At 32.5% G+C, this 10,094-nt stretch overlaps 1 long non-coding RNA gene across 1 annotated transcript in view; it reads left to right on the top strand.

The window, feature by feature from the left end:
• LOC143915323 (uncharacterized) overlaps positions 1–10,094 on the top strand; it is a 226,791-nt gene that overhangs the window by 87,694 nt on the left and 129,003 nt on the right. The gene's annotated exons all lie outside the window — the stretch shown is intronic.

A 10,094-nucleotide genomic window follows, 5' to 3' on the forward strand; every position in this document is an offset into this window, starting at 1 on the left:
CGTCCGCACTAGAGCCGTTATGGCTGCGCCGAATGCGCAAAAGTTCCGTTCGTTTAGAATATAATACATATGTATATAGGTGATACAAATTAAATATCTATATTTATATAGTTTTTTATGTATGTTTTTGATGAGTTATGTATTAAGTTAATAGTCTGAATATCGCTTTTATGTAAATTATGTACATTAATCGGATAAGTACATTAAAGTGTGTATGTATTGTAATACAGCTTAAAGCTATTGTATTGGTAGAGTGAGAATACATATTATATATTCGTAGTTCTTGTGTGCTCCTCATTATGACACGATGGTTTAAATTCTAAAATTGAAAAAAAAACATGACTAAATTTTGCAAAAAAAAAAATTAAAAGCCGTCGGAAATTCAATCACTTTGCAAGTTTGTACGTTCAATAAAATTAAATATTCACTTATTATGACAACGGTTTATGTCATTGTCGGCGGAACTCATATCTACATATGTAATAAACATGTCTGTTTGAAATAGGAAATATTTATTTCAATGTTATATAGTGGTTCAGAAAAATAAACATTTCATAGCTTTGTGTATACTTTGGATGAAACCTTTGATGCGTTTTACAAATTTATTGAAAGCATTTTCGCAATCAAATGAAATTGCAATTTCAATTCGCAAATTCCGCAAGTGAAACGAAATTTACATGACTTAATACTCACTGCTGGGTTATATATGTGACATATATATCTTATTGATTCATTTGAAATTTACATTATTGTTGTATGTAGACATTTAATAACTTCTAGTATTTATTTATATGTTGTATACTGATAGAAATTATGCATTATTGGAGTTTCAACGTTTGAGGTGAGCATTATACTCGTAGTAGTTTTGTATTATGAATTAAGTAATTCAAAAATTATATTTTCAGTTTTTTCTATAATATTCTCGTATTATACACATTTAATATGTACAATTCGTGCCGTTTAGGAAAAGCAAATTTCACCTGTATTAACCGAGAACGTTTAGTAAGTCGATTTTGCCTTTGAAAGGCTTCGACTATTGATCTGTTTTACACGTTTTTAGCCACGCAATAATTTTCACGTCTAAAATTAAATTCGGTATTTATATAAACATCACCAATTAAATATCCTCCAATAAACGATGAGTCACTTTTCAAATCGTCTAAGCATACAATTAAATTGAATTTCAACAGCTAAAATCTCTGAACTCAAGTCCAAAACTCATACATTTTGCACTTCGCTACTGAGCGCCATTATTATTATTCCGTACATTTCTAAATGTATTTATGTACATATATGTATGTAGAAGAAGAAAAATAAACCGGACAAAAGAGCATCTGCCGATGCGCGCGCGTGACCATTTCTAAGTAGAAAGCAAACCATTCATCATCTTTACCTGTCATTGAAGAGTAACAATAGAAAACCCTTTCTTCCACCTGCGCAAAGTCCAAAATCTTGAGACACTTGACCATAGCGAATGCGTTCAGGTAGTTGTCGTTCATCATCGGGGAGCGTACGTACATAATTTGTTTTGGGGAGTTTTTCCCAATGAAAATGGAAAATGATTTTCACTACCCCCTACCCCTATACACGGACTAACGGTGAAAGCGCCACTCCCTTTCATTTTCCGCAGTGCGATGCACGAGTTTTTCGCCCCGTGTGTGTGCACACAAACATATGCACATAGCTGAAAGCTCACGCTATACTGTGTGTACGAGGTGGGAGAGCTTTCGCCGCTGTAGTGGTTTGGGGTGGGTGGGTCACCATGAAGCAGGGGGTGGTTCATGGTGGTCTTCGGTTCTAGTATTGGTGAGAGGAAGGCTTTCATGGTGACCGTACTACGTGTACGTAAGTCTGGAGTCAACGACCGATGCGGAATACTATACCATCGCACACAACGCGCTCCACTTTTGTATTAATACTTACATAATTATGTTTCAGATCAAAAAGTTAAAATATTTTATTAAAATTTTACTTGAAATTATTACATAAATTGTTCTTTTGAAGTGTGCGACTTCGCTTAGTTTGTTTTTTTTTTTTGTTTTTTACTTTGACTTTACACTTAGTGGAGTCAGGAAAAAAGAAGGAAGCCGTTTTGTGTAGTACAGTTTCAATAAACTATTTCAAAAATAAACTCCAGTCCCCATTATACGACGGTTGATTTTTTTTATTTTCGAAAATTTACAGCACTCGATAAACGTACTTATTCGTCTACTGATACAAATAAAATTTTTACACAATTTATTTTACGCTATTACATAATATATAATTGAGAATTTTTTATAAGAAAAATATCGAAGCAGTGACACACATTCATCTAATGCAGTGGGCTTTGAATGATAAAGTGCGACTCTCAGCATCTCCTATCACGTATATACATACATACATATGTATGTGTAATTATATGAGTAAAGTTTGTCACAAATTCCATTACTATTATACATACATATTATATTATAATTGTTTCTTTCCATAATTTAAATGGTAGTCTATTACCAGTCATACGTATTTACATTAGAGTAAAATTATTCCATAAATATGAGGTGAATTGAAAAAAATAAAGTACGAATACTGATCTTAAATTAAAAAAAAAAAACCTTCGAAAACCTTATATTATTTTTTACGCATTATCCATTATACAGAACAATTTTTCGGACTAGAGGTGTTTCCGAATTAAAAAATTCGCTGTTTTCGATATACCCAAAATGTATGTATGTACATATTTGAAATATATTGTATTTTAAAAGTTAAATTTGAACAAAAATCAAGTCAAATTTAAATTAAATAACTAAAATAGTATGATATATTGCAATTTTTCTACAAATCATTTCTTAAAAACAGATTTTACAATAAATTAATCTAAATTTATATTAAATTAAAATAAAATGCACTGAAGAATTAATTTAATATGATACGTGCGTGTGAATAGGCTTATTGAATTGTGTAACGAACTAACATTGAATTTATCATGCTATATTGTATGAATATATTATACATATGTTAAAATAGTATAACAAACAGATATAACAAAATTGCGTAATGCATAGATCGAATCCATTTTGTTTTATTTCTCAATTAAAATTCATTGTTTTCATCTGTAATATCGGATAACGCGTTCCGCTAGAAAATTTTCTCGGCATTAAGGATGTTCTTTCGATCGCTTTGTTTGTTTTAAATTCTGGGAAGAGCTCGGTTGTTTTAACGAGCACAATATTTTGCTCGGCAATGGTAAATTAATAATAATTGGAAAACATGATCCTTCACAGACTGAATTATACAGTTTGAGTGGGACTCGTTCTCTCATTATTATATAAATCGTAATTTGCCGGTCGAGATCGCACAGGGCTTCCGATGGGTTTCGTTGCGTTATCGCCATGGAGACAGACTGGCGGCTCTGTATAGAGCCGAGGTTGCTTGGTTACCGTTAATTTGATGGCGAATGTATGTATGTATGTATATATGCATTGTGCACTTGTATGGGATAGAACAATACGACGATGCAGAAATTCAGCGTGTGTGCATGTTATAGGCATCGATTCTATTAAACGCGTCGGCAAATGTCGGCTCGAATTTCTGTAGGTGGGTTTCAATTTAAACTATCAATATGTTCTGAAATCGATGACGACCTTTTAAGATATGATAATTATGTACATACATACATGTGTACTTTGAAGTAATTTTTTGATGATATGTAGGAAGCGTTGTTGAAACTTCTGCTAATTTAATTTTGTACAGTATACATATGTATGTATGTATGTATGTACGTCCCGCGATACAGAAGACATTCGGTTATTCATATTGTTTGATTAACCATTTTGGTTAAATTTTAGTTTAATTAATAGTAACAACATATCTACATTTGTAAAATTGAAAAAACTAACTTTATCTTTGTACATATGTACATATGTACATTGGTGAGTACAATTATAATCGTTACGTCGTATTTTTTTCTTTAAAAATTTAGGTTGATTGGATCTTTATAGATTTATCGTTTGTAGAAGATTTTTGCTTCAATTATCTCTTAAACCGCTGAAGAAATTAATTAGGCTTTTTTCATAAATTGGTATCACAAATTTCATATATTAATATTTTTAAATGTGTTAGTAGTACATTTACTTTGGAGTTTAGGGGTTTTTATATTTTTCTCCGAAGCTTATCGGCGTATTGAACTGAAATTTCATATCTCAGTTTCGGCTTAATATCAAGTAAAATAATAGATTAATTGAAGATCCGTCCACCTAAAGTGGCCACTTTTTCTTCTACTATTTTTTCGACCCTTTAAATATGTGTGTTCTTCACGATAAAATTCTAGCATAACCCTTGTATCAATGTGATGAAAATAAACATAAAATGAACATGTATTTTAATCTTCGTGTAGCTTTAAAGCTTGAATTTAAGTTTTGTTCAATACACGTAAACCATGTGGGTGTGTTTTAACAACTGTAATTTTATTAATTTTTATATGAATATATTATGTATATGAAAGCAAATTTATAAATTTTCAGAAATAGTAGACTAGAGGATAACAATATAAATATGTAGTATGAAATATTTCAATAAATAAAATGGAAGAAAAGAAAGCGTAAGATGAAAGTTTTATAGTGATGAAAATAAAAGACAGACGCAATGATAAAAAATGCGATACATTTAAAAAATATTGTATTGTAGATGAAAATTCCAATACCTTATTATTATAAAGTAAATTGATTTATCTACTAAGGTAATTATTTTCCCTAGTTAAATTAAATTAACAACCCTTCAGTCTTTCAAAATAATTTCTGTTTGAATTTGAATACATGGCCCAATTTTACAAACTGTGCCAATTAATGAATTGTCATTATGTGATGACATAATGTATAAGATAAAACTATTGTCGATAAGTGTTTTCAAATCGTCGAATTTTTCATCCAACTATGGCTTCGAGTCTGCGCGAATATGGTGCAGTGTGTTTTTCTCGATTCGCAACAACTCCCCTTGCACACTTTGGCGCTCGTATATGGGGAAGTGAGCCGTTGTACCCCAGGACAACACACTCTCAACTCTGGCTCAGTTGGCCTAGGACCGGGGACAATAACCTTACGCAAAATTCGTCGCATTGGGGTAGGTTTAGCCTGCCGAGGCAGACTGGGGTGGTTCTCCACCACGGAAAATCCTCCCAACACCACCCACCCCAAACGCCGTCTACTCGCATCCACCCCCGCCAACGGAAGGCAACATACATATACGCGTACATATGTATAGAAACGAAACTTTCACAACCGGCTGCAGGGTTGTCTACGATAAGATTCGACTTCAAATTAATCACAGGTACGCGTTTATAGTATGGGTATAATCAGCTGGACCAGTATTACCGGATTACGTGTACGTTGTAAATATCATAAATCGTATGTGGAATCTCTTCGTAACTGGTTTTGATCTACATATAATGCGCCCATTTAAAGTGAAAGATGTATACGAGTGAGTTTGGATACAATTTTAATTGTTTTGTTTAATTTCAGTTTTGTTTGCACCCTTAAGTAAGTTTTGGCGGACGTTGGAAAGGGATGCATTTATGAATGAGGTTTAATAGTGTTGGTTGTGGAGGCGAGTCTAGCGTATTATGCAGTTCTATATATGTATGTAATGATGCAACTATTATACTATAAATCCATAGATATGTCCGATATCATTTATATTTTAACCGTTTATTAATATATGTATATTGAAAATATGTAAATGTGACATATGTACATACATACATATGTGACTGGATAAATAGTATTATTTACATTCGTGTTCTCAAATATTATTGTTTTATTAAATGCTAGTAGACGCATGAAAATATATAATAGACTGATTTATATACATTATTCGTTTCATATTTATTTGAAGAATAACAAAGACTTCTGTGAACTGTGAATTGATATGGGTCGGTCGTTCAACTCTATAGACATAGTCTGATCTTTTTGAACAGGGTGTAACATAAAAACGCTCCTCGTCTAGTTTTTTTTTATTTTGTTAGACAGGAATATCAATTTGTTTTATTATTGAGAATTTGTTCATTAGACTGGTATGAAACTTTAAAATTATATGTAATGTAATTTGTGTTCGAAATTGAATATACATAGTGTGCACTGAAAGAAAATATATGACGCGTCTTGTCAAACATTAAATTTCCGGTTTCCGCGGCAGCAAGTTTTCCGATAGAAATTCGATTACGTGCGTAGCGCAGTACTGTATGAAATTAAAGACTAGAAAATTTTGCAGGAGACATCTTGTCGAGTGTTGCATTTCCTGTTTAAACGGCAACAAGATTTTCCATCGAAATTCTGTGAGACTTCAACACCTGTGAGATGTCAAATATTCTTTAAGAAATATTGTCAATACGATTTAGGTATCTTAAATGTTGTCAAAAGTTAGCAAACATAAGATGAGTCGACGATTTTCCTTCCTCATAGCGGTAGGAGTTGTGGTTGGTCAGGAGCTGCGTCTTTGCCAGATATCGACCGGCTGTTACACACACGCTCACACTGGCAAATTCCTCCTTTATTGCCTTAAAATTTCTTTCTCACACTATAACTGCACTTTGGCATCGTATGGTTGCAATTCGACCCATCGCATCGTAAAGAAAAAATTCAGTTGAAACTTATGTATGTATAATTACACCAGTTACATATGAATGTGTCGCATTAAATTCCTTTGAAGCAATTTTTGAAGTAATCAAATATAGTAATAATTCATATTTGTAATACAAAATCTATAATCCCACAAAATGCATTTTTAAATATAATACATACGTATTTGAACATAACTAATAGGTGACTATTCCAAGCAAAAGAGTGTAAGTAAATGAAAGGTACCATGTAAACGAAAACTATTTTATCGACCTTGCTGTATACACTGTATACATATATGTATGTACATATATTACAGTCGAAGGGTACTTTCAGTTGTAATATATCCCAACTGGCATAGGTTATTCATATTCGAATACAAATCAACTAGTAAAATATGTATATCTCTACAAGCGTAAATACACTTTCAACAATGTGCGCCAGTTGTAATATTATATCCTTGAAAGTTTTGATGTCTTTACAAATGCTGTAGAATTCAATTATGCGTTAATATTTACCAATTATGTTAACGAGGATTGTATTACGATAAATCTAAGAAAGCGTTCAAAATAAAAAATTTCCAACTCAATTTAGTCTAGTGATGCTTTTATGAAAACCTAATCTTCCCATCGAACCTGGTACCAAGTCATATATTTTGATCAATTGGAATGTACATAATTCGCCATACGACTCAACTTACGTGGGTTAGACGGAATATACATATACATATATTAAAACCGAAAATACACTTTAATTATAACGGTAGTTGGTACCATGGAAGATGGAATATATTCCAAATAGTCAAAATGTATTACAACTGGAAGATATACTTCTACATATTAATTAATTAATTGAATAAACTAGGTGCAGTTCGAATAAAAGATAACGTAAAATAATGATTCTAGCCAAAAACGGATTTATGAAGATTATATGTCATATTCGTTTACACTAAAAAATAAAAGCTTTTAATCAATAGATTTTTCGTATTTCGACTGAATATATTTTTAAAATGGGTTAATATAATATGTACAGAATTGAATTATTTGCCAATGGGAAATAGAGAGTGCACACTTATTGGAATATTCGATTACAAGTAAGTGCATGTAAAATTCAGTAAAAATATTCAAACTGAAATATAGAGAAATTTTCTGCTAGGCACATTTTGTATCCCCGAAACGTAAACAATGCACTGCCTATATTTTAATATTTACAATACTAACGCGTAACGAATAAATCTGGTTGCGTCTGTGGCGCGGTCGTTGACTCCGAACCCGTTCGCTCCCAACCAACCCCATCGCCTCCCCCGTATGGGTTAGGCCTCCCTCCCCAACTACTATTCCTATACAGCCAGGATCTCCTCCCCTTGCGAACTCTCATCCAGCAAACCACCCCACGCCCTCCTCCCCTGTCGGGGTGGTGGCTTTCACTCTCTCTTTCTAAACTGAACACAACCAACCCCACCTGTGGGTAGTTGTTGTCCACGACCCACCACAATGCCTCCCTACGACGACCCACTGTCACGTCTCATCGTGGAAACTTTTCAAAAGTGCGCTCCACCCTTTCGTCAGACATAAAAAATATAAAGATCAACGATAAATTCGTTTTTTTTATGCACATTACTATAATATTACAATAGATATTATTTAAAAAAAAACGTCAATCTCTATTCACCGATATGAGTATTATTTCTATGCGGGAGATAATTTCAGAATTATATTGATTTTAGTTTACAGACGATTTTTTCATCTTTCAGAACACTTCATCCCGTGACTACCGCTAATATCTAACCATACATAATGTCACGCGTAATGAAAACGTGTTTCCATGTTTCATGCTATGCATCAGTTGGTTGTGAAAATTTTATACGAACTTTTAGCATAATATAAACTGTATTTACTAACTGTAACTGCATAATATAAACTATATATAACTTTACAAGAAACTATCGATTCACCTGAGTGTTTGATCTTTCCATCTTCCGGAATCACTTTTGTATAATGCGATAGACAACAAACTTGCCGCACTGTGATGGATAGTGAGTGAACAGGATTATGTCATTACGAAATAAAAACATTGATTAACCTCTTGTACACGTGCCTCACGGTTACGCGATAGAGGGGAAGCTCAGTACACGCCGCGCTCAACGGTCAGTGTGAGAATGATATCATATTTTACTTGATATCATTCACATTAAATTTGAATTCAAGATTGTAATCTTCTTTAATATAGATATTATTTTTTTGATGAATTTACATCAAAAAATGAATATCTCGTATTTTATTTCAAATTCTATCAAAATTACTTTCAGATACATAGGTATTTTTTTCAACAAGAAATGCTAAACATAGCATTCAACAACGCTCAATCAATATCGGTTAAATCAACTTGATTGTATGGGTACTGTATTATATTAATTTCGCATATACATGTATCGCATGTACATATGTATGTACATAGATTGAGTACAGCATCTCGACATGCATCTCTGTCTCTGAAAAATTGATACAGTGGTAGATCATTGACGGATTTGTCGGGTAACAATGCAGTGCAAGTGCATCTCGCGGTCGTCGGACCAGAAATAATGAACTTGAATCGTCGAATAGTGTATTCGGTGTGCAGCATAGTGCAGTGGCGTACGGCTGAGGATGCATTCGGCGAGACAGGAACTGCGCGCGCATCACTACGCTACACTACACGGCTACACAAAAGTCGTGTACATCGTTGCGATCGATTGCACTTTCGAGGCCGTGTGTTCGTTGTTGCTTTATACACGGTACCATTGCCGTATTTTCTATTAGGAAATTAAAATTAGTATTCTTGGGGCTCAAACACGTGTTCGTTTGTCGTCTATGATATTAAGTGTTTGCTTTGTCGTCGTGATTTGATGATTGACTTTTTGGTGTTGATTATTTATACATATATTATATAATATTGGATGTTGTTGAAAGATTGTGCTGGTGCGATTTGACTTAATTGATATGTATGTATGTATGTGTATAGACTATCTAGGCTGTACAATGTATATATGTTTATTATAAATAGTACTGGATTATTTACCATCTTATGCATACTGTATGTATATGTATATGTAAAAATAGAATAGCGACAAATTCTCGAAATTTTTATTTAGATGAATTACCAAAATATAATTTTATTATGACAGAAATCATCGATAAAAAAAATTTGATAGACTTTTATTAGTTTTAATTGTTTAAATACATCATTTTTATAGTAGAATTACATGCAATTGCAAGTGATTTTGCGATATCTTCATTATTAATTACATACAATCTTATGTGATTATATACAATTCTGAGAAATTATTGTATCTTATCATTCAATTCCTCGACTATATAATAATAAAAATATTTAAATAATCGGAAATTCGGAACAAAATAAAAAATATGCATATTTTTATCTATGGATGAAGTGGACAGGGGTTTTCAATTTAAAACATGATATGTATTGTATTAAAATAAATCACAATGAAATAAATAAACAAGT

The sequence above is a fragment of the Arctopsyche grandis genome, chromosome 1 (genome assembly GCF_051622035.1).
Source record: "Arctopsyche grandis isolate Sample6627 chromosome 1, ASM5162203v2, whole genome shotgun sequence".
NCBI lineage: Eukaryota > Metazoa > Arthropoda > Insecta > Trichoptera > Hydropsychidae > Arctopsyche > Arctopsyche grandis.